Here is a 26,808-nt window from a genome sequence, read left to right as displayed (position 1 = left end):
ATACAGGTAAATGGCACCACTCATTAAAGAAGTGGAAAAGAAGCTCTAGCATTAAATATTTTTTTTTTTTACTTAAGAAGAAGTCCTGACCGATATCAACCACTAAGGCAACAAATCCAAATGGCAGGTGCCTCTGGAGAGAAACCAACTGGATTCCAATGATATCTCCAAAGATTACCAGTCAGGTTATCAATAAGAATGAACTTACTTTGCTTTACTGTTGTAAAGGGGAATTAAAAAAACATAGCACCTTCTCTTTATATTGCTTTTGTGAACTGAATTGGGCATTGCATGTAAATATCTTAAGTAGGACTGGAGGACGGAGTGAAAGCCATATTTTTTAATTACTTGTAGTATCAGCATAATTATAAAACATTTTAGTTCTTTAATTTTTCTAATTAGTTTGAACTATACATCATAACCCTAAAGAAAAAAGCAAAGTCTTTTTTCCTAAAGTTTCATAAATAATTTTACCATACCCTAAGCCAGCAAAAGCCATAATAAAAAGGTTTGTTAATTAGTCTGTCAGCTATACAATACACATTTTAATATTAGCAAGTATTGATCTGAAATATAATTAAAATACTTAAGCCTAAAAAATAACCCTAGTTACCACTGCAAGAATTTGCTATAGTTATGGATAAGTAGAAGGTTTTTACTTCCGTGGTGGTTCTTTTAACCTTATAGCAATTCACTGGAATTTTCTCTTTAAAAAGCTATTAATAGAAATATATTCTATTGGAAATGCTGTCTTTTGCCATTTATTGAGTTATCATCAATATAATACATTTGAACAAATTTTAGAGGTACATGTGACATGGTCCTACCTGTAAACAATATGTCATGATCCAATCAGACAACTGGGATATGCATCTTCTCAAATATTTAGCTTTTCTTTGGGTTAGGAATATTCTAATTCTTCTCTTCCAGTTATTTTGAAATATACAGTTCCCCACTGCATTAACCAATCCTAGAACTTATTCCTTCTATCTAACTGCATTTTTGTACCCCTAAACCAACTTGTATTTTCTTACAATGTCAATTAGTATGTCTTGTATAGTAAATCATATTAATAGGAGAATAGCTTTGTTTTGTGTGTTTTAATTTCATTCTCCTCTGTGTAACCAAACATCTCCAGACATTTATCTTCCTTTGGCTAAGAGAACAATATAAAAATTTGTTTTATATTGTTTCTTCCTGTTGATACCTTCTCTTTAGGTCAGGTAGACATCTCAATTCTAAGACCAAAGATCAATTCCACTTTGGAAACTGGTTTGGTAATTACTAACCTAAGATATCCATGCCCCTTCACAGACATTCTGCAAGTTTATGTGACACATCCGATGTATGAATCCTGTCTAAAGATCTAACATTTAATAACTATAACACATGGGGCATTTATTAGATGGTGAGTACTGACTCAGATAATATTTACAGACAAGTACAAGGATGTTTGATCTACAGAAACCTCCCCTGCCACAGCTTGCCATGACTTTATCTAGAAGATGACTTCCCAATGAATACCCTTATTTCTGAGTAAGAAAACATTCTAGAACTGGCTTTTTCACCCCAGAATGATTTATGTGTGCCATGTGCCACGTGTATTAATCCATTCTCATGCTGCTAATAAAGACATACCCGAGACTGGGTAATTTATAGAGGAAAGAGATTTAATTGACTCACAGTTTCTCAGGGCTGGGGAGGCCTCAGGAAACTTACAATCATGGCAGAAGGGGAAGCAAACATGTCCTTCTTCACATGGCAGCAGCAAGGAGAAATGCAGAGCAAAGGGGAGAAAAGCCCCTTATAAAACCATCAGATCTTGTGAGAACTCACTCACTATCACAAGAACAGCATTAGGGTAACTGCCCCCATGACTCAATTACCTCTCACTGGGTCCCTCCCACAACATGTGGAGATTAAGGGAACTACAATTCAAGATGAGATTTCAGGGGACCACAGCCAAACCATATCATTCTGCCCCAGTCCCTCCCAAATCTCATGTCCTCACATTTCAAAACACAATCGTATCCTTCAAACAGTCCCCCAAAGTATTAACTCATTCCAGCAATAACTCAAAAGTCCAAGTTCAAAGTCTCATCAGAGGCAAGGCAAGTCTGCCTAAGATCCTGTACAATCAAAAGCAAGTTAGTTACTTCCAAGATACAATGGGGGTACAGGCATTGGGTAAATGCACCTGTTCCAAATGTGAGAAATTCACAAAAATGAAGGGGCTACAGATCCCATGCAAGTCCGACATCTTGCAAGGCAGCTAAATTTTAAAGCTCTAAAATTAACTCCTTTGGCTTCATGTCTCACATCCAAGGTATGCTGATGCAAAAGGTGGACTCCGACGGCCTTGGGAGCTCCGCCCCCATGACTTTGCTGGGTAAATTCCCCTGCCCCCAGCTGTTTTCATGGGTTGGCATTGTCTGTGGCTTTTCCAAGCTCATGATGCAAGCTGTTAGTGGCTCTACCATTCTGGGGTCTGGAGGACGGTGGCCCTCTTCTCACAGCTCCACCTGGCAGTGCCCCAGTGGAGATTCTGTGGAGGGGCTCCAACCCCACATTCCCCTTCCACCAGATACCCTAAATCTTCTCTCTCAAGTTTAAAGTTCCACATATCTCTAGGGCAGGGGTAAAATGCCTTCAGTCTCTTTGGTAAAACATAGCAAAAGTCACCTGTATTCTGGTTCCCAAAAAATTACCCATATCCATCTGAGACCACCTCAGCCTGGACTTCATTGTCCATATCACTATCAGCATTTTGGTCAAGGCCATTCAACAAGTCTCTAGGAAGTTCCAAACTTTCCCACATCTCCCTGTCTTCTGAGCCCTTCAAACTGTTCCAACTTCTGCCTGTTACCCAGTTCCAAAGTCACTTCCACATTTTTGGGTATCTTTACAGCAGCACCCCACTCTCAGTAGCAATTTCCATTATCATGCTACTAATAAAGACATACCCGAGAGTGGGTAATGTATAAAGGAAAAAAAGTTTGACTCACAGTTCAGCATGGCTGGGAAGTCCTCAGGAAACTTACAATCGTGGCGGAAGGGGAAGCAAACATGTCCTTCTTCACATGGTGGTAGCAAGGAGAAGTGCCAAGCAAAAGGAGGAAAAGCCCCTTACACAACCATCTGATCTCATGAGAACTCACTATCATGAGAAAATCATGAGAGTAACCAACACAAGATTCAATTACTTCCCACTGGCTCCCTCCCATGACACATGAGGCTTTTGGGAACTACATTTCAAGATGACATTTGGGTGGGGACACAGCCAAACCATATCACCATGCCATCTAGTAAAATGGTCAGGCACTTTTAGACATACAAAATTGGCTATGTAAACTGTATAAACCAAGTCAATGGAGTAAAAATAAAAGAGAGTCTGTGTTTGGTGTAGAATAAGTAGAAATATGTGAGGTTCAATCAACATGCTTACTAAGAAATAGCATAATTTAAATTACCTCTTGTGATGCTTAGAAAGAGACACATTTTTAGAGCAAATCGCTGACTTATAAATCACTATCATAGACAATTGTTGGAAGAAAATTTTTCACCTGCAGAATTAAGTGTGTTCATGAAAGGTACACCTCTTGGTTTTAGATCAGTGGGGTTTGAAATAAAAGCATTTAATTTTTCAATTTTAAAACTATCATGTTGTGGACCATTTCAGAAAGAACTAGAAGACCTGAGAGCCTGGGAGCTCATTCAGAGTCATGCTTTTAAAAAAAATATGGAAACCACTAAGTGTACATTCACCATCAAATCCTGCCTGAACTCTTGGGAAGGTCAATCAGCTACTAATAAAACTTTGTTGCAAACCAGAACTCTATAAAGAAATAAAGGAAAAATCCAAGGTAGAATACATTTATTTGATTTTCTAATAGTAGAAACATTTAAACATCACTGTTGTTGTGTTTTAATCTCATTTGAAAACAAATGCAAATTTGACAACGTGAGCACTCACCACTAAGGGGTGTAGAATATATCTAATTTGTTACCTAAGAAACTTGAAAGAAACTAGTAGAATCTCTCTTTAATTCCCATGTTAGGGTGGAAGCTCCCCTAAAACCAGGAAACATGTGTAATGACTTCCTGTAGGGGGTGCACGGCAACATATTCAAGCTAATGTAGAAGATATTTGAGGTTGAGGTATGGAAAAATACTGAGGCGTGGCGTGCATGTTGTTTGTGCATGAGACTATAACTCCTTGTCCCTGAAAACAGGACAGGGAGTAGTATGTGTGATAAATAGTGCTGAACACAGCCTCCTAAGAATGTGGTTTGAGTGTTTTTTACAAGGTCATACGTGCCTCCTGACCCGACCGCAAACAGCCACCTGGTGGATGTCTTTTGTTCATCTGAATTGTAGTTTAAACAAGCTCTCTCAATAAATATTCGGGTGGATGGATCTTGCGGTGGCACTGTCTCAGAAGAGCTGTTCCCTGCCCCGTTCAGCTGGAATTGTCTGAGTACTTCATTTTCAGCGTTCACTGCAGCTATAAGCTGCACTTGCCTATTTACATCTGAGCTCAAAAGACATTCATTAAATCAATAAAAGAGATTTAAAATAATTAAACGCTTTTGAACTTCCATACAAACGTGCCTCTTACATACCTAAAATAAATACAAAACAGATAGGGACAGGAGGCAGGGACATTCTGGGCAGAAGAGAATGGGTTCCCGGTGAGAGCCCCGCCCTCAAGCCAAAAAGTATGCAACCACGGCCCAAAGTGAGAATTTACATTCCTGTTTTCCCACTCGACTGTAGCCTTTTCCAAAACCACCCATGGCCTGCCCTGCACCACATCCTGTGCCCATAAAAACTCCAGGCGTAGCTTGGAGAGGGGAGAAGCAGTTGGACATTGGAGATTATGGTTGGCCATCAGACAGAAGTGGCTTGACTTCAGTGGGACAGCTTGACGGCATAGCTTTGGCGAGGATTCTGGCCGGGGATGACGAGACTCCTGGGGAAGATTACCTTCCCACTCCATCCCGTTTTCAGTTCCCCTCCCTGCTGAGAGCTACTTTCACCAGCAATAAAATCCCCTGCATTTACCATCTTCAATTTGTTCATGTGACCTCATTCCTCCTGGACGTCAGACTGTTGCGGGATCAAGAGGACCAGAGAGAGACCTTGGGGTGTATACAGGAGGATATCTTTATTATTGAGTGCACTCTGACCCAGTAGATTCAATGTCCAACGACTGGGACTGGAACAAAGACAGCACTTGACTTTCATACACACTTCACAAAAGGGGGTGGGCTAGCTCGAAGCAAGCTTACGGTGGCGTGAAAGCGGGGATACAGAGGCAGGACAAACTCAGGACTGCACATGACCATTGCCAAGCAACCCTGATGTCTGTTATCTAGGTTTTGCTCTAAAGTGCCTTGCACTGGTTTATTTCATAACCTTCACTACGGTGCTCAGGTAGCTATAGTTCAGGCCTAATCAGGCTTCTCACGACCTTCATTGTACTTTTTGGATAAAACACAATACTTGAAGTCACTAGTTACAGAGAACAGGAATCTATAAACTCATTCCATAAAACAAAGGAAAATTTGTTTTTCTTCTCCCTATGTTGAGGGAGTGCTGGGAGAGTCTCCAGAGCACATCAGATAATATTATCTATTATCACTTTTCCTGGGTCTGGGCTGTGCCTGTTGCTGCCTCTGGGACAAGTCAGCCTAATACAGGAGAACTTATTTCTCTTTCTTTTAAATTTTATTTTTCTTTAATTTCCCTCCTCAGGACAAGAACTTGGGTGCCATGAATGTGGGTGCAAAAGGCTGTCACACTGACCCTCCACTGAGCTGTTAACACTTACGCTGTCCACGGATGGCAAAGCCAAACAGGCAGTGTAACATTTCCTCTGGGGCTTCAGCGGTTGCAGGCTACCCTCTACTAGATGCTGCCGTGGGGCTGGTATGAAGTTCATTCTTGCTGGAGCCCAAAATTGCTCGCCCTGGCTCCTGTACCTGCTCACTTGTGCTTCCCCTACCACAAGGGGTGGAGCAGAGAGTGAGCAGAGTTCACCCCTGCTGGCCCAGAAGCAGCAGGCTACTTCCAGCACCAGCGCACTCCAGTTCCCACCTGTGAAGGGGTCAGGGAAATACCCTGTTTCACTAAGAAACTTGTAAAGAAGTAGTAGGGTCTTTGTTTATTTCTCATGTTGAGGTGGAAGTTCCCTAAAAACAAGAAACAAGTGTAACAAGTTGTCTGTTTACATCTGACCTCAAAAGACATTTATTAAATGAATGAAAGGAGATTTAAAATCATTTAATGTTTTTGAACTCCTACACAAATGTGCCCCTTGCATACGTAAAATAAATACAAAATCACATTTATTAATTATGAATTTTGTGTCTCTTTGTGATCCCATGTTCTGTCATTTTACAACTACATTTAAAAGATAAAACACAACTTAAGAGAAAAATGAAAATAAAACTTGTCTTCATACACTAGATGTTTCTCAAATGGATACTATCTCTTTTGATGATAGCAAGAGTGTCTGTACTCACAAACAGCAATATGTTAAGCACATCGTCTATTCACAGAAATAGTACAAGTTACAGAGAGGAAATGAAAATAAAATGTTTCATTTGATAGGAATGGTGAAGCAGGAAATGAGAAGAGTAGAAAATGAACAAAGGCGTGCTTTTCTTTTTCTATCACTAAACATTAAGTGATACCAACTTGTTATTTTCTTCTTGGAACTGCATGGGTAGGGTTTTGGAAACCGGAAACTGCTGGATCAAATAAGGTTCTTGGCTTATGCACTTCTAACCCTGTTTCCCCCATTCCCTGGGGCTTCAAGATCATTCACACAACAGACATGCTTTTGAATATTAGGTAATACTTTCTCCTGCTGGTAATTTGCTCTGCAGATTGTAATGCTTCACGTTCCTAAGGATTGACAGAATGTTGCTCTTTAGGGATAAATGTAGCCCACTGAGAAGAGGGTCAAGATGAAGGATCAAGATTCAATTAGACGTTTCAGAATTTACATGAGATATTATCCCATGTGCCTATCAATATTGCAATCCAGCAAGAAAACAACACTTGGTTAGATGTTTCTGGAACTGCACTAGTTTACTTATCCTGATATCACAAGATAAGTGCTTTTTTTCAATTATATTTTACCTTCAGATTATTTGGAAAAACTTAAACAAATTCAAACAAAACAAAACAAACTACAAAAGTGAGACAAGGCAGTGAATGGGGATTCTGTCCCAGTGCAGATCCCGGGGACTCTCTTACTGGCATGATGAACGGTTAATAGCTCTGCTGCATTGCGGAAGTAAAATGCATTCCTCCAAAAAATGGACCAATGAAGACATAGCTTGGGCCTTTAAGGTCATGTCAACCAATGGTTGAAACTACAAGGGATACATGCAATCTGAGTGCCAACTGTCATCAATACAACAAAGACATTTGAGATGAGGATGTGCCCCTGAGTGGCATTTAGCTTCCTCCCAGAGAAGTGAGCCTTTGGTTGTCTGCATCGGAACCGTCATAGGTGGTCTTCACTACCCAGCTCTTGGGACTCAGAAACCCATACTCCAAACTATGGTACTTTGATGTGCTGAACTGAAGAAGAAGCCTCAAGGTCTCTCTCATCTTCTCCCACTCCCTCTTGTCTGTCAACCCTCTGTGACCCCCAAAGCACAGGAGGAAGTCGTTTTCTGAAGCTGTTTATCTGCCTAATGTCTGGACTCATCAAAGAAAAAAACAATGACCTCTGGTCCCCTCCCCGAGATTCTAGTAACTGAACTCATGTCGCAGGAAGAAAGACTGAAGTCTGTCAACACACTTGGACAGACTTTTGTGACAAACCACTGTCTGTTCTGCAAGCCCAACAGACTTTGTTCTAAGCCACTGTATGTTCTTCAAGCCCACTTAATTCCCCTAAAAATCATTTACTGTTCCCCTAAGTATCATCCAGGAGTCCTCACCTCCCTTTCCTCCAGGAAGTAGAGTATATAAGCATATCTACCCCATTAAGTTATGGGGTAATCATTCTCCTACTCCTTCCTGCCAAGCTATCCACATTAAAGGAAATTTGCATGCCTTTTCTTCAATTATTCTGCCTTTTTTAAGTTGATTTTTCAGTGAACCCTCAGAGGGGAAAAGGGAAGTTTCTACTAGGTGCCTACACAGCCAACAGTTTTGACTAAATCTTATAGGATAGATTTTTGCACAGTGTTCAAGCCGGAGCCAGGAACAAAGCACAGGTTCTATGAGTTAATAATGATGAGAAAATAACTCAAGTCTAAGGGGTGAAAATAGGAAAACCTGTCACCTTAATACAGTGTGTATTTTCCACAGTGGGAAGGAAAAAGTGTGGGCAGATATCTAATCGTTGCATATGCAGCTGAAAATATAAAGTAATCTAAATACCAGATCCAAATGCCAGATTAACAATTCTTGCAGTAAAAATCATCCACTAATAGTCCCAAATTTTATTATAAACTAAGTAAATGTAAGTAATGTATTGGCATGTGGTTTAAAAAGTGAATAATTTGCGCAGATGTGAAGAATACACTTAATGTTAGAAAAACTAGACCACAGTTAGACATCAAACATCTTCATCATCCTAATAACAATTTTATCTTCCCAAATGTACTTCATCTCAAACGAGCTATTTTACCCACCTCTCTTCAGCATGGGGCTTATCTATGGTCTTGTAACTAGAAATTATATGGCATTAAAAAAGATTACCAACTTTATCTTTCCCTTCTCTGTTAAAAGTCATCATTTTTAAGTAATTATAATAAAAGATGAAAATGAATGACATTTTGAAACATGTCAAACAGCAGCATATGTTGGCAAAGATGCTGAGAAAAGGGTGCAGTTATACACTGTTGGTGGGAAGGTAAATTAATACAACCTCTATGGAAAACAGTATGGAGATTCCCCAAATGACTTACTAGAAATACCATTTAGCCCAGCAATCCCACTTGTGGGTTTCTACTCAAAGGAAAAGAAATGGTTCTATCAAAAAAGACACCTCCACTCGTATGTTGATCACTACACTAATCACAACAGCAAAGTCATGAAATCAACTTAAGTGTCCCTCAACAGATGACTGGATATATAAATGTTTATATACGTCACGGTTTATATATCCATGGAATACAACTCAGTAGTAGTCATAAAAAAGAATGAAATTATGTCTTTTGCAGCAACATGAATGAAACTGGGTGGAGGCCACTATCCTAGGTGAAATAACTCAGAAAGTCCAATACTCATGTTCTTACTTATAAGTGGGGGCTTAACAACAGGTACACGTTAACATACAGAGTGGAATAATAGACACTGGAGACTATAAAATGTGAGGAGGTGGAAACAGGAAGAAGGGGCATGAAGGATGAAATACTACCTACTGGATACCGGTTCCACTATTCAGGTGATGGGTACACTAAAAGCCCAGACACCACCACTATGAATATACCTATATAACAAAACTGAATTTGTCACACCCGTAAATTTATAAACATTTTTTAAGCAAAAAATAAAAGGCAAATAAAAGTGTGTTTTCTTAAAACATGTTATTATTTTGTTCTTAATTTTATTTCTTAAAACATGCATTTTGTTAGTAAGTATATATATTTGCTAACAAAATAGTGGAAGCAAATACAAAATATAGCATGTAGCTGTGAGCCCAGGGCCCTGTAAGGGGCATGCTTGCATCATGTAATTTCTGGCCATATGACAAATGGAATGGATAGAAGCTAGATACATACACAATTTTCTCCTTTCTATAAGTTCACAGTTTCAAAGAAATTTCTTAAAGTCTTTCCCTGGTCGAAAGCATGGAAATTTAATTATCAGCTCAAGTTTGCTCTGAGATCAAATGGAGACACTGGGGTTGTGAACAGTCAAATTAAATCCTAAGCTAAAATGCCTCTGAAAGTAACAGATAAGGAAGAAGAGAGCCCTGGGAACAGTTGAGTTTAGTCTTCCAAGTCAGGATGCTGAGGGGTACATTGACATGTTTTGTTTGATTGTTGTTTAGTTTGTTTATATGACCCTTTCAGGACCTTCTCTACACTTTTAAAGAGAGTATCCCAGTGAAGTATATGACAACTTCAGACTTTATTTTTCTTCTATTTAAGATGAAATTCACATAACATAAAGTGAACCATTTTAAAGTGTACTGTTCTGTTTGATGGCATTTAGTACATTCGCATTTTTGTGAATCTGTCTCTAGAAATTTTTCATGTTCACAAACTGAAACTCTGTAACCATGACACGCTAATTCCCTATAGTCCTGTTTCAAGCACCAGCAACCACTAATCTACTTTCTGTCTCTGTGAATTGAATCCAAATATCCATCAAATGAAAAATAGATAAACATAATAGAATATGGTCTATCATACAATGGAATAGTATCCAGCCATAAACCAGCATACAGTACTGATTAATACATGCTACAATGTGGATGAACCTTGTAAACCTTGTAAACATTTTATTAGGAGAAAGAAACGTGATACAGAGTGTATGATTTCACTTATATGAAATATAAGATTATGTGAATACATAGAAATGGGTTTTTAAAAGTTACTTTATTTCTGCCACTCAAATATTACCATGTCCATCCCAATACTGCAGGATATGCGATACTGAACATACTCTAACATGGTGACGTTACAAAGAGTCAATTAAATCACAGATACCATAATGATTTATTTTATTGTGACACAATACAGATAATATGAAATTGATCATTTTAACTAGTTTTTTGGTGTGTAATTGAGTGGCCTTAAGAACAGTCACATTACTGTCCAACTGTCCCCATCATCCATCTCCAGAACATTTTATACCTTTCCAAACTGAAACTCTATCCATCAGGAAATAATTTTCCATTCTCTTTACCTCCCAGCCCCACACAAACATCATTCAACTTTTTGCCTCTGTAAATTTGACAACTCTGCATCCTCATATTGGTAAAATCATACAGCATTTGTCCTTTTGTGACTAGCTTGTAGCTTATTTCTCTTAGAATGATGTCCTCAAGGTTTGTTTATGTTGTAGCATTTATCAGAATTTCCTTTCTTTTAGGGCTGAATAATACTCCATTTCAGCAGTGTGTCTCTCTGTGTGTGTGTACACTTTTTTATCCATTCGTCCATCAATGGACAGTTGGCTATTTCAAAAGTTCAGTTTTTAGCTATTGTGGATAACATGGTTAAGGACTGCACATACAAATATCTCTTTGAATTCCTGCTTTCAATTCTTTTGAGTATGTACCCAGAAGTAGAATTGTTGGATCACAGATGGTAGTTTTATGTTTATTTTTTTTAGGAACAGCCAAAGGGTTTTCCACAATGACTGTACCATTTTATATTCCCACCAGCAATGTGAAAGAGTTCCAGTTTCTCCACATCTCCATCACAACTTCTCATTTTACATTTACTTTATTAACAGCCATCCTAATGGATATGATTTCCATGATCTGAAAACATGATTTCTTGTGCATTACTGAGAATGTCAACAATTGAGATTTTCACTGTACTGGCCCAGGCTCCCAAGACTCAACAATGAACAAAACAAACAACAATTCATGCCCTTGAAGGGCTGACATTCTGGTGGGTGGGTACTGATTGGAAGAAAAGCAATTGAGTTGCAGTATAATTGTGGCCAAGATGGTCAAAAATTTGATTGGAAATTGGATCCACTTCCACCACTGTCAAGTTTTGTGACACTGACCACAAGCCTTCATTTCTTCATTTGTCAAATGTGGTTGGTTGTCCAGGCCCATGGGAACATGTATGAAGACATAAACCACTTTCACAAAACTGGGGGCCCCTATTTCAGCCAGATTCAAGAGAATCTGCCCTCTGTTCACAGAATGAACACATCTAAATCATAACTCTCTATCCTGCATTTGCATTTTCCTTCTGTTTTGTCTCTCTTACATTTTCTGTTTAGGTTATATGGTGATTTGAACTTGAGGCTCAGTTTCAAATGCATTCCATGTCCAGTTATTCCAATGAGATGGAGAATCACAAAGTGAAGCAAGTGGGATATATTTCTAACCATTAATAAGAGGTTGAAATGTCATGTTCTGATTAAGAGCAGTCAATTAGGGCTAATTTCCCGTAGGAGTACAGGTAAATATTACCTTGCCTATAACTTGCAGGTGAGTGACTACAAAACTTGCATTTATCTAGCAACCTTCAAGACCATTGTGCTGACTGCTGAGATGAGGAAATATCTCTTTGCTGCCTAGTTAGTGTTGTTCTCATTAATTTGGGGGTAGGAGTGGGGGTGCTTCCTGCTTCTAGACCCCTACCTTTAGACCTCCTGGATCTCCTCCATGAACTTGCAATTTAAAATGGTAGCCCCTAGCTCAATCGGCCTCCAGGACTCTAACAAAGACCCTTCCATCTGTTATAATTGATGACTGGGTCCGTAGTTTAGTGATCCTACTGCCTTCTGTATTAAGTATTTGAATTATACTTTTTGGACAATACGAATATATCAAAGTTCTTTTATTTTTTATTTTTATTGATTGATTGATTGATTGTGTGGACAGAGTCTTGCTCTGTCACCCAGGGTGGAGTGCAGCAGTGGTACAATCTCAGCTCATAGCAACCTCCGCCTCCCAGGCTCCAGCGATTCTTGGGTCTTAGCCTCCCAAGCAGCTGGGATTACATGTTTGTCACACCATGCCCAGCTAATTTTTGTATTCATAGTTGAGATGGGGTATATTGCCATGTTGGCCAGACTGGTCTCAAATTCCTGGCCTCAAGTGATCCACCTCCCATAGCCTACCAACGTGCTGGGATAACAGGCGAGAGTTACTGTGCCCAGTCTCAAATATCTTTTTCTACATCAATTTAGGGATTACTCATTTCGAATCGCAGTAATCTCTATTTACCAAACAACAAGAGGAAGGTTTCAAATTTGAACTTCAAATGAATAAGCTCAGGATAAATTACAGGCAAACACTGCTAACTTCCTATCACTGGTATATTCAAAAGTTAAATGAAAATTCCACTGCGAATCAAAGAATAGTAAATGGGACTCATTAATAATATCCTATTTGTACTCTTCCATCCATATCTGAAAAGTGTTTAATAATCTATTAATCTGTACTTGCACCAGAACTATTATTCTGCAATATAAAGTATCTCAGAGTCAAAAGAGTCTCCTAAATATCATAATAAAAAAGAAAGAAGTTTTGGTACTATAAAAACCTGCTGTTAATCTTACCCACAAGATACTTTACATTTAAACCAATAAGCTTGCCAACCTGTGGCAAATGAGAGCATTCATGCTGGCCAAAAGTAAGGCAAGTTTATTTCTATTCAAATGAATGAATCTCTACCAATACTCAACATCTCAAATTCAGAAATATATATATATATACATACACACACACATATGTATCTGCTTCTACAGTAGGAATTTCTGGCATCATCCTAGTAAAATTTTTAAAAGTCTGTAGAACTTCTCTATAATGGCCATTTTTATTTTCACCAGTCAAACACTCTGCTGGAGATGCAGTAAGATGATGTCATCTGAAAGAAAAGTATCTCTCCCGCCGATCAGTGAATTAAGATCTCATGAGGTTTAGGTATCATTTTTCTCCACCTAGGTCCTGTAATCCATGGCCTAAAGTTGGATCTCACGAGAATATAGGTCCTACCACCAGTAGGGGTCAAGGCAGCGTCTGTGAATCAGACACCATTAACACCATCTTCTGTAGAATACCTGACTTGTTTGAACGTTACGGAATCTTTACTCACCGGTCTTTAAAACCAGGAAAGGATGTTACATGATCTCTTCATGGTACCGTGGGGTGAAGAGAAAGTAAAAACAAAAAATAACATCATCTCACAAATCTTGGGTTCTGGCAAATCAGATACGTTCTAAAGAGAAGGCCATGAAACAGTTGAGTTTGAAAAAAAAAAATGAGGCATTACAAGGCCATTCATTGCATTAAAAGTCCATGAGTCGTTTTAAAACTTGAGATATATTTGAATAAGTCCCTTTTTTAAAACCTGCATTAATCTTTGATTTTAATTTTTAGGAACCTCCATTTTCAGATGGCACATGCCCAAATTGCAATTCCAAGGCAGAGCATTAATAAGCATTTGTAATCAGACTTAATAATAGAAGGAAAAGGTGGGAACAATATAGCAAGGTAAAAGGTTTTGCTTTATATTTATAGCCTGTAATTTAGGAAGAAGTATGAAATATAGCTCTGCGTATTGCTGGAGCAAAAGCACAAGTTTTGTGGCCAATGGAGAAAAACACTTTTACTCCTTGTCAAACTGATGGAGAAGTTTTAAAGGCTCAGGAAATAAACTTTTAGATACTGCATGACTACATTATTTGAAAGCAAAGAGGATGCAAGAAGGAGACGAAGAATCCCAGACTGTCCTCAGATCTTCTTGCCAGAGCGTGGCCTAGCAAGGAGAAAGCCAGGTGGCATCCTGAATACAGTGGCTGTGCACACATATGTCATGAAAACATGTGAAACACCTATATTCATACATATATATTGCAATAATGATGTGATGGGTGGAGTGGGTTGAGTAATATTCTCCAAAAATACACGTCCACCTGGAAACTCGGAATGTGACCCTATTTGAAAATAGGGCCTTTGCAGATATAATTAGTTAAGGACCTGCAGATAAAATTATCCTGAATTGAGGGTATAGCCCTAAATCCAATGACCAGTGTCTGTATAAGAAAAGGAGAGGACACATACAACAGACGGAAGATAGCCTTGTGAAGACAGAGACAAACACCGAGGGCACCAGAGCTGAAAAGGCAAGAAAGGATCTTTCTGGAACCACCCAGGGAAAGGCAGCCCTGTCAACACGTTTATTTTAAACATCTGATTTCCCAAACTATGAAAGAGTAAATTTCTCTTGTTTAAAGCCATCCCATTTGTGGTCATTTGTTATGGCTGCTCTAGAAAACTAATAAATGGAGATCACAAGATCATTTAGAAAACGGGCCAGCCAATTGCAAAATTCAGCAGAACTCTTAGAAAACCATGGTTTATGGTCTTTTCATAATGAGACATTTAAAATACCGATGAAAAGACCTAAAGAAAAAAAAATTCTACCATAGAGCTCTACTGTTTTGCTTTTATAACTTTCACAATCTGTTAAAAATATAAAGATACGTAGATTTTTGTAAACTACAGGTTTCAATTCAAGATCAAAGGCATGCCACAAATACAAAATATCTCCACTCCAGCTAACCTATGTGTAATGAATTATGATACAGGTATACATAGATATTTCGGGGAACATTGAATCTTCAATGTTTGTGAAAAAGAAACAGCTGCTAAGTGTAAAGAGTGGAAATAAACATGGTTTACATGAAACTGGGCATTCACTGATTTTGAGAATCAGGAGTTCACTCAAACTAAAAAAAAAAAAAAAAAAAAAAAAAATGTATGAGTAAACAGATTCACTCCTTTTTTAATTAGCTTGCATTTTGCAATTTGGAGCCAAAAATCCTGCAACGGCTAATTGTCCATAAAGTGCTTATCGTCTGGTAGATACTAGGGAGACAAAGGTAGTCTGAGCTATGATCACAGCCCTCAAGGACCTTAGAAACTGGTGTCAGGAAGCACACCTACAATCCCAGCATTTTGGGAGGCTGAGGCCGGTGGATCACCTGAGCCCAGGAGTTCATGACCGGCCTGGGCAACATGGTGAAAACCCCTCTTTAAACAAATATAAAAATTAGCTGGGCATGGTGGTACATGTCTGTAGTCCCAGCTTCTCAGGAGGGTGAGATAAGAGGATGGATTGAGCCCAAGAGGTTGGGATTTCAGTGAGCTGTGATCATGACACTGCACTCCAACCTATCTGAGAGAGCGAAACCTCATCTTTAAAATAAAATAAAAACAAATCAATTTAAAAAAGTGAACATCCTGGCCAGGCACAGTGACTCATGCCTGTAATCCAAGCACTTTGGGAGGCCAAGGCGAGCGGATCACGAGGTCAGGAGATCGACACCATCCTGGCCAACATGGTGAAACCCCATCTCTAGTAAAATACAAAAAAAAATTAGCCAGGGCATGGTGGTGCGGGCCTGTAGTCCCAGCTACTCGGGAGGCTGAGGCAAGGGAATCGCCTGAACCCGGGAGGCGGGGGTTGCAGTGAGCCGAGATCGCGCCATTGCCCGGCAGCCTGGCAACAGAGCAAGACTCCATCTCAAAAAAAAAAGTGAGGATCTTAAGATGAGAACTTACCCCGGTTCACCTGGATGAATCCAGGTAATCATAATGTTTTTTTGTTTGTTTGTTTTTTAAGATGGAGGGTTAGAAACAGAGAATGAGATCTAAGATATGTAGCCAGTTTTCAAAAGAAGACAAACAGACAGACCAAGGAAATGGATTCTCTCTTCGAATGCCAACACATTTGGGACTTTTAGCACCCAGAACTGTGAGATAATAAATCTGCATTGCTTTTAATTCCCTAGAGTTAACATTAGAGTTATAACAAGTTGTGATAACTTGTTATAGCAGCAATAGGAAAGAAACAAATACAGATAGAAAGTAAGGGATGTTTTTCGTGAAGGAGAGAGTCATCCAGAACTCCAAATGGTTCTGGAAAATCAAAATCAAAATTCAAAAATTTCCAGCAAATTGAACCCTGAGAGTGCAGAGTGCAAGGCACTAATGGAACTGATAAGTAGTTTCATGGAGTAGAAGGGGCTAAATTCTGATCGAAATGGGTTCAAGAGAGAGAAACAAGAAAAACAGCGCACCCAGACAGGATGTTAACTTTTTTGTTGTTTTGAGGGCATGGGGGCCATTATTTTGCCTACTACGGTGTGGAGAATACTTCAACCTCTCCATTTTCTTGCTACCATAGTAGATGCACTCTGCTTATTGTTTTTCATCTTTCCACACTCTAAACATTGGAGGGTTGAAGGCTCTGGGTCTTAGAACTTTTCTGCACACTCTCTCACACAGAAATCTTGTTCAGTTTCTTGGACTTTAGATACAGAATGTGATGACATGCAGCTCGGTCCTCTCCCCTAAACTCCAGACTCACATCTATCTGCCCACTCTCTTTGTCTGTCTGATGATTACTACAGGATTCAAATTTAATATGCCCAACCTTGATCTCCTCATCCCCTAAACTTATTCCTCCTATGGTCTATTTCTTTTCTTTTCTTTTTTCTTTTTTTTTTTTGAGATGGAGTTTCACTCTTGTTGCTCAGGCTGGAGTGCAGTGGTGCGATCTTGGCTCACTGCAACCTCTGCCTCCTGGGTTCAAGCGATTCTCCCACCTCAGCCTCCCGAGTAGCTGGGATTACAGGCACCCGCTGCCATGGCTGGCTAATTTTTGTATTTTTAGTAGAGACGGGATTTCACCATGTTGGCCAGGCTGGTATTGAACTCCTGACCTCAGGTGATCCACTGTCTCAGCCTCCCAAAGTGTTGGGATTATAGGTGTGAGCCACCACACCCGGCCATATGGCCTATGTCTTGTTGTTCTCAAAGTATACTTCTAATTGGCCAGTATTGTCCTGGAATCTTCTCATTCTCTGCCCCCCTGTATCCAATCTATCAACAAATCCTGTTGGATCTGCAAGACATTCAGAACAACCTTTTTCTTTTCTTTTTTTTTTTTTTTCCCCCTTTGCATTCTCACTGGTACTGCCTTGGTTTAAGCTAGTATTATTTGGTTATAATTTAGTCCCTAGGAAAATTACTTTGCACCTGTATGTTTTATTCTCTAGGGTTCATTTCCATAACGCTAATAACTTATTAACCTTGGATTGGACAAAAATAAGACAATTCTACTAGAACACAGCACATCTGTTTTTGTATCACTGCTGTCGTGCATGTACATATGTGCATATTCATGCTTCTTGTAGAACTGCCTGTGCTATTACAGGCTTGTAGGCAAATGTCAGGGGGAAAAAAGCTGCAGGCCAGAATATGTATAGTAGTTTTACTTTTTTTAAACTTTATGAGTAATTTGTGAGGTACTTGAGATGTTTTGGTACAGGCATGCAGTGCATAATAATCACATAGTCTTTAAACATCCCGCTCAGATTGCCTTTTAGAGATTTTTCCATTATCCTACTCGAAAGGACTAATTTCCTTGAATATATGCAGATACTGACAGAATTATCACCAGAACCCTAATTCCAATGTAGTTGAATTTGGCTCTCAATTTCAATGCTTATCCCTGGAACTTTCCATCATCCCTTGGGATACTTATCATACTCTTATTTTCATTTAGAGCACAACTTACGTCCTTCTATCCCCAAGGAGAAAGAGGGCACGTCATCCTCATCAACTAAAACTGATCAACCTTTCACATACTGGATGAGAAGCAAAATGAAGAAAACAGGCTGAAGAGAGAAAGGGATGGTGTCTTTTAGAATTAAGAATCTTAAGAGACTGTTTTGAATGCAAAACTTTCAAATCCAGAACATTTTTAAGGCCTATTCTCTGTGACTACTAACTCATGCTCAAATGACATTCTACATTCAATTAACTGGGAATTATATATTGATGGAATAGATTCTTCTGTGAGTTTTATTTGAATATTTTGACTTCTAAATATGGTTCTGCATGTAAAAATAAAATTTCAGCTTCTTTAAAGAAATCCTGAATCGTTTATAAATAAATCAAGGAGAGTCTCCATAGCATGACAGAGGCCGGATGATACTTTTGTGTATTTGGGATTGGAAAAAAATAAGTCTTTGAAGAGAAATCTGCACTCCCATGTTCACTGCAGCACTAATCACAACAGCTGAAATATGGAATCAACCTGAATGTCCATCATTAGATGAATGAATACAGAAAATGGTGCTTATACACATAAGGAACTATTCTACCTCAAAAAAAGGAAAGAAATTGTGTCATTCAGGATTACATGGATGAACCAGAGGACATTATGTTAACTGATACAAGCCAGACACAGAAAGACAAATATCACATCATCTTACTTATACGTGGAATCTAAAACAGTCAAGCTTACAGAAGCAGAGAGTGGAATGTTCTCTTACAGAACTTGAAGCTTGAGGTGGAGAGGAAAAGGGAGATGTTGGCCAAAGGTTAAAAAGTTTCAGTTAGCAGGAAAAAGTTCAAAAGACCTGTACAATACGGCAAACATAGTTGAATCACAAGGAATTGAATACGTGAACATATCTAAGAAAGTAGATTTTAAGTGTTTGCACCACAAAAACAAGCATTTGAAGTAATGCACTTGTGAATTAGCTCGATTTAGCCATTTCTCAATGGATACATATTTCAAAAACATCACTTTGTACATGATCAATATATTCAATTTTTATTTGATGACTAAATGAATACATTAGGGATAAAAGCACTTAACAAAGAACATTCTTTTCTACCTTGTCTCCATTCCTCCCTTGATTTTCTTTTGAGTCTTTTTTAAAAATTTGAGACAGGGTTTCACTCTGTTGCTGAGACTGGAGTGCAATCACAGCACACTGCAGTCTCGAACTCCTAGGCTCAAGCAATCCTCCCGCCTCAGCCTTTCAAGTAGCTGGCACACCAGGCATACATCAGTACATCTGGCTAATTTTTCTTTTTCCTTCCTTCTTTTCTCTCTCTTTCTTTCTGAGACAGGGTCTCACTATGTTGTCCAAGCTGATCTTGAACTCCTGGCCTCAAGGGATCCTCCCACCTTGGCCTCCCAAAGTGCTGGGATTACAGGTGAGAGCCACTGTACCCAGCCTTCCCCTGATTTTCCTTGCCCAATAAATACCCTTCCATCTGATGTCTCGCTTGTTGTTGGGTCAGCTGAGGACCAGGGAGCCTCTTTGCTCTACTGTTCCCATCAACTCTTATGTCAATGGCACCTTCCTGGTGAGAGAGTCCTTATCCCACTGCAGTCACCCCCATCTCTGCTCCATTTGCCTCTGAGGTCCTAAGGACAAAGCACTCATCCTTCATTTCCCCTGATCTTCACATCCTGAATAAATCCAATGAATGCAGTGGGCTTTTGAGCCACTAGGAGGCAGAAGAGGAAAGTCCAAGCAAATGATCACTCTGAGAGCAAAAAACGTGATCCTGGTTTTGTTTGCCCCACCAAAGATCTGTCCACACCTATCAATCTGCAGTCACAACCACCATGGGATTACAGTGTTTCCAAGTGTGTATTCAATGCATCAAAACCTCATTATAAAGAAGATGACGATGAAAAACAAGACACTGTGTTTTTTTTTTTTTTTTTTTCAAAGTGTCTTGGTTTTTCTTTATCTGATAATTTTTGGATTAGAGGTCGCCCTGTCTCTTCTCCAATGTGTTCATTCTATTACTGTGTTATCTACAGCATGGACCCCTGCCAACTCCCCAGACTGGCTTTACCGATAACATCTGCCACCCAACCCACAAAGAGTCTTATTCTAAAGGCTCCCATTCTTTCTTCCACCTTTTGCTACTTCCTGGGTTTGAGTGCTCACACACACCATTCATCTTGTCTCAAGACTTCACTTTCTCACCCTTCTCTCATGCTTCTTTCACGTCTTTACTTTTGTTTATGTATTTCTCACTAAGTGCAATGCTTAACTTTCCTTTCTCCTCATTTAACTTTTTGCAGTGTTTTGTTTTAGTAATGCCTGGGTCCTCTTTTCGGACAGAGAGAGGGAATTCTTCCAGTCAAAGTCAGCCATTTAGAGATATCAAATCAGGGGGAATCTGAGACATTTTGGTTAGAGGAAGAGAGGAAAGGTATGCTAATGAAACCAGGAGAGTGGCATCAAGGTGTGTTGACTCTCCAAAAAGGAAATTATGCTTTCTTTTTTAGCATATATGCTTATGAAGTTTTGATTTGATATAAAAGATGTGTTCCATTTATCATTTCAAATAAAATCCTTCATAAAGCATTAAAAAAGAAAAGAAACATTGTTAGAAAAAAGAAATAAAATGGCAAATGTACCAAAAATAGAGCAACTCCTCTAACTTCCAAAGAGGAGAAGAACTTACAGGCCATTTATAAGATATCTTGACATTTTTCAGCAGATGTGCTTCAGAGAAATTATAGTGACCCATTGAATTCCCACTAATGTCAGATGCATGTCACATAAATGCAAATCCATGGAATTCGGCTGTAACTCTTGGGTAGAACGTATTAGTCCTCTCTTCTAATGATTTCCAGGCTTCTTTTGTTGAGTGGAATATTATACGGCTCACCCATATCACAAAACTATAAAGGTGAGACAACTGGCTGATGTTGCAAGAATGCTTCAGAGCTCAGCCCACCCTCCCTCAATTTCAGAGGAAAACCCTACAAGGGAGACCAGAACAGGGAAAGTGAACACATTATTAGGCTGAACGAATGCATATGGGTTAAGTCACCCAAATTATGACTACAAATGCTGTTTCTGCTATGTATGTCGGTTGCTTTTATATCAAACCATTTCTGTCTTATATTCAGCTATGCTCCAAAGCGCCTAATAGGTGTCTTCAATGAATGGTCTTAAAGAGAAAGACAACTTCAGGAGACCATGATGCAACCTACCCTAAGATGACAATTTTCAGGATAGCTATAATATCTGAAAAATTGTAAGAAATGCACCGAAATGATCATTTGACTCAATTTATGCACACGAGACAGCAAGCAGGCAATGACATGGGAACTGGGGGTTGGACATCAAATTTGCTGATGAAGCACTAGTTCTACAGCACTGAAGAGTTTTGATGTGATAAATGCCATTGCTGTGGTTAATGCCACCATCACCGTGAACCAAAGCAAACCAGTATTGATTGAATGGAAATCAACCAGCCTTCAAGGACCCACTCTGAGGAACTTAAAAATACACTGTAAGCATCTTATCACAATTGTGTATCTTGATCAGCAGTAAGAACTTTTTTTGCATAATGATCAAAGCTACATCCGATGCTAAAGTGATATTCAATTTCTTCACTCATTCCATGGCTTACTACTAATTCATACTTGACATTAATTAACAAGATTCTGGATGCATTCTGAGTGGTAATGCATTCTGGATGCACTCAGAGCTCTGGCTTCAGTTAGACCTGGGTTTCAGTCCCTGCTCTGACTGCTGGAAGGTGTGATGCCATGAGTAAATCCCATCACCTCAAAGCCTTCATCTCCTCATAGGTAGGACACAAGGTTAACTCCGCCAAGGGAGTTTATGAAGATTAAATGAACTAATATCCACCAGTCACACAGAAGCACACAATGAGTTGATGTTACATAGTTGGAACTCTTTCGAAGCAACAATTAATTTCAGCATACACGAAACATGAAGTCATAGGATGACCAAAAAGGTGATAGTATCATGTGAGCTAAATGGAAATACATATTTAAATGGAGGCAGATGAAATCCAGTACAGGTGCAGACTTGCACTTGGAGACAATTGGAAGGGGGAAGGTAAGAATAAGTTCCAGGTGTTTCCATCAAAAAGTATGAGCAAGATGCATTCTCTTTTACATTGAAGGTTGTTGGACTATCATGAATGAGAGAAAAAAAAAAAAAAAAAACAGATTTGGGAGAACTCAAGTTATAGTAAAGTAAGGGGCTAAGATGGAGAGAAGAGTATTTACTGATTGAGTAATGGCCTTACAAGAATTCAGATTTATCAGATTATCCTCTGCGGTTTCTGTCTGGAGGTGATTGTTCGGAAAGTTTATTACCTGGATTAATGTCTAATCTTCTTAGGGGTAAATGATACGTATGGATGTTGTGAGATGAATGGGTGATAGCGCATAGGTACTCAAGTGGGTAGGTGAGACCAGGCAAATGCCCGGCATGTACAGCTCAGCAAGGATTTTGCTGGCTTCTGAGCAGATAGGAACACCATACACCCTGGGAATGACTAAGCAGAGAGGTACTGGTGAACTTCAGCTTTTCCAAATTCTTGAATATACATGTCAGAGATGTTTGAACCAGAGCGCCTCCATCTTGAATAGGAGCTGGGTAACGTAAGGCTGGGACCTACTGGGCTGCATTCCCAGGAGGTTAGGCATTCTTAGTCGCAGGATGAGCTAGGAGGTCAGCACAAGATACAGGGCACAAAGACCTTGTTGATAAAAGGATTCGGTAAAAAAGGCAGCCAAAACCCACCAAAATCAAGATGGCAACTAGAGTGATATCTGGTCGTCCTCACTACTCATTATATGCTAATTATAAAGCATTAGCATGCTAAAAGACCCTCCCACAAGCACCATGACAGTTTACAAATGCCATGACAATGTCAGGAAGTTACCCTACATGGTCTAAAAAGGGGAGGAACCCTTTTTAGGAGTTGCCACCCCTTTCCTGGAAATCTCATGAATAATCAACCCCTTGTTTAGCATATAATCAAGAAATAATCATAAAAATAGCCAACCAGCAGCCCTCGGGGCTGCTCTGCTTATGGAGCAGTCATTCTTTATTCCTTTACTTCCCTAATAAACTTACTTTCACTTTACAGATTTGCCTCCAATTCTTTCTTGCACAAGACCCAAGAACCCTCTCTTAGGGTCTGGATTAGGATCCCTTTCTGGTAACATATACACCTTTCTAGTGACAAGGGTGCACAACAGAACACATAAGAAATCTGTTTACAGAAGTGCAGCTTCTTTAAAAACAAACTGAACACCAATTCAATTAGAAGACATTTCATGTAGATATAAATAATTACTTTATAGCTATGATGATACGTCTCAATTTGCCTGGAACAATCCCATTTTATTGATAGCACATGAGCAACTGTCAAACATGTCCTGGATTGGATCATAAATTGCATGGCCAATGGCTAGCAAGACTGTATAGCACACTTCTGATTATTAAAAAAATAGCAAACATAATGATCTTCTGATTTATTTAATATCTAGGAGTGTCTTGTAATGATTTTTTTAAATTAACATGGTTCAGTCTGGATGCCAATATTTGATAGATATTAGCCATTACAGATTGGGTCAGCTACAATTCTTACTGTGGATAAACAGTAGTATTAACACAATGTGTAATGATATTAATAACACTAGAAATTGTAGTGTGACTGGGTATAATGGTTGCTGCTCAGAGCCTATGAAACTTCATCTACATGAGTCCATTAAACCTTTTATAAAAGGTTATTTTTTGGCCGGGTGCAGCGGCTCACGCCTGTAATCCCAGCAATCTGGGAGGCCGAGGCGGGTGGATCTCCTCAGGTCAGGAGTTCGAGACCAGCCTGACCAAATGGCAAAACCCTGTCTCTACTAAAAATACGAAAATTAGCGGGACGTGGTGGCGGGCGCCTGTAATCCCAGCTACTGTGGAGGCTGAGGCAGGAGAATCGCTTGGACCCAGGAGGTGGAGATTGCAGTGAGCCAAGATCGTGCCACTGCACTCCAGCCTGGGCAATAAGAGCGAGACTCCATCTCAAATAAATAAATAAATAAATACGTTTTTTTTTATTGACAAGTAATTGTACAGATTATATATTAATGAGGTATTTTGAACCATGGAACTTTTATACTGTACAACAACCTTGCAAGGGAGAGACCACTGCCAGTACTACACTTAAGGAAAGAGTCTCAGGAAACGCTAGCTGACTTTCTCACGGTGGAGGTAGAGGAACGATGTTAGCTCCGGTCTGTCTCCAGCTGCAATCTACATTCTTTCCAAAGCCAGCATTCCGCTTCTATTATGGGCATGTTTCATCTTTTTAATCCTCTCTTTTGGGTAACAGAAAATAGCATTTGTTATTCCATAAAAAAAAAATCTTAAAACAATTATTTTTCCATTCCTCAGGTAGGAAGATAACGTTTATGCATTTATGACTTTTATTGGAAGAAAAAGAACTCAAAGAATATTTCAACCTTTTGCCTAAAATTGTATCTACTTGTATGAAATGCACTCACTGAAATGATCATTGCAGCGCCTGCTGTGTATTTTATTTGCTCATCTTTTTAAATATCTGGGTGCCAAAGGTTTAAAAACATTTTTTCAAGACCGATAATAGGAGTTTCCTGCAAGCAAAAAGTAAATGCCGCCTAGCCATTTTCAAGAGGACAGTAGTAAATGCAAGATCCATGATAAAAAACCAACGCAGTCACATTTTAAAGTCTCTATCGTCCTGTAAAATCAGCAAACTTGGCACATTTCATTCCATCAAATGAAAGGGGGTCTGTAGTATGCTTGGCTGTTCCACACTAGCTCATTGGAGGAATGTAAATAGACCGGCACAGAGACGCTAAATCGCTTCTTTTATTTCTTCCCCACCAATTTTACAGCTCTCTGTTATCTCATGACTTTTAAAAACTCTCCATAACAAAAAGTAGACTTACAATTTTTCAATTAGTTTTTCTTTCCTCTAAAAAAAGTGTGTATAATTTCCAGGCTAATTTGCAAGATGTGCAATTGATTCACGAAGGGACAAAACTGATGAAAAATCATAGTGTAGAGTTGCTTGATACAACTGAGCTTTAGGGGGAAAAGGAGATCAATTTCTTTTGAAACTCAATCTTATCAGACACATCAATCCATCACACATGCAACAGAATATTCTGTGATTCCAGCAAAGCAAGAATTTTCTCGATGCCCACTGCTTCCTTCAGAAAAGGATGCCCAAGCTTTCTTCCGTGTGGCTGTGCTACAGGCAGTGCACACACTGCTCCCTTTGAAGAAGGACTGTGCAGTACCCTCACATGTACTTTCCTCCTTCCACCTCTTTGTCAGAATGGACCTTTTGTAAAACATCAAGAAGCACAATTTCCTGTTTCCAACACTAGTAGTCAAAGCAACTATCCAGGGCCTCTGAAAAATATTCAGTGAAGCATGCAATTATCGCTATGCAAAGGTTCAGAGACATTCTTCTGCCAAGATGTGGCTCACAGAAAACTACAAAAATTATAGGAAATAAAGCCAACGATATAATAAGTTTTTTGACACTAAAAGGTTTTTTGGTGGTGTTTATTTTCTTCAATGCAGAAACCAGTCTGGAACCTTGAGTTCTTTATCAATGTTTCAAAAGACACAACTTTAGCAACACCTGTGACTGACCTGCATTTCAAAGTAATAAATGCATTTCTCCTAGGGTTTCTTATACCACCTCTTAGGGTTTCTCAGCAGTTCACCACCTCTTAGGGCTTCTTACAGGTTAATGTTTTCACATAGGGAAAAAAAAAACACTCAGAATGAAATGAAGTCATCTGATTGAAAATAAAATATTCTTGGCAATATTTAACTATTTGAAGAAAACATTTTTAGTCATATTTCTTGTCTGACAGACCTCCTTTAGTCCATTTTATTTTGTTTTTTATTTTAACTATTTTATTGTTTATTTATTTTATTTATTTATTTATTTTTTGAGAAAAATCTCGCTCCGTTGCCCAAGCTGGAGTACAGCGGTGCTATCTCTGCTCATCGCAACCTCGGCCCCCTGGGTTCCAGAGATTCTCCTGCCTCAGCCCCCTGAGTAGCTAGGATTATAGGCACCTGCCATCAGGCCCGGTTAATCTTTGTATTTTTAGTAGAGACTGGGTTTCACCACTTTGGCCAGGCTGTTTTTGAACTCCTGACCTCAAGTGATCTGCCTGCGTGGGCCTCCCAAAGTGCTGGGATTACAGGCGAGAGCTACCATGCCTGACCTCCATTTTATTTTGTATTTCATATTGTATCATAATCACACTGCAACCAATATACACATCTCTCTCATGGCTAACTTGTTAAAAATTTTATTTTCTACCCACTTCAATGCATTTTTGCCCAGAAAACAAATGTTTTTACATAGGTCTAGGAATATTATTTGCAAGCTAACCAACACCAGGAAAGGCCATCTCAGAAGGTACTGAAATCTTACCCTGAAGATGTATAATTTTCCAACCTACAATTAAAAGAAGA

The 26,808-nt window shown here is 39.1% G+C and overlaps 1 protein-coding gene across 7 annotated transcripts in view; it reads right to left on the bottom strand.

Moving 5' to 3' along the window:
* Positions 1 to 26,808, bottom strand: part of NLGN4X (neuroligin 4 X-linked) — a 346,528-nt gene that overhangs the window by 111,708 nt on the left and 208,012 nt on the right. The gene's annotated exons all lie outside the window — the stretch shown is intronic.

This window comes from Piliocolobus tephrosceles, chromosome Y, assembly GCF_002776525.5.
Source record: "Piliocolobus tephrosceles isolate RC106 chromosome Y, ASM277652v3, whole genome shotgun sequence".
NCBI lineage: Eukaryota > Metazoa > Chordata > Mammalia > Primates > Cercopithecidae > Piliocolobus > Piliocolobus tephrosceles.
This window is presented reverse-complemented; position numbering and strand designations above follow the sequence as displayed.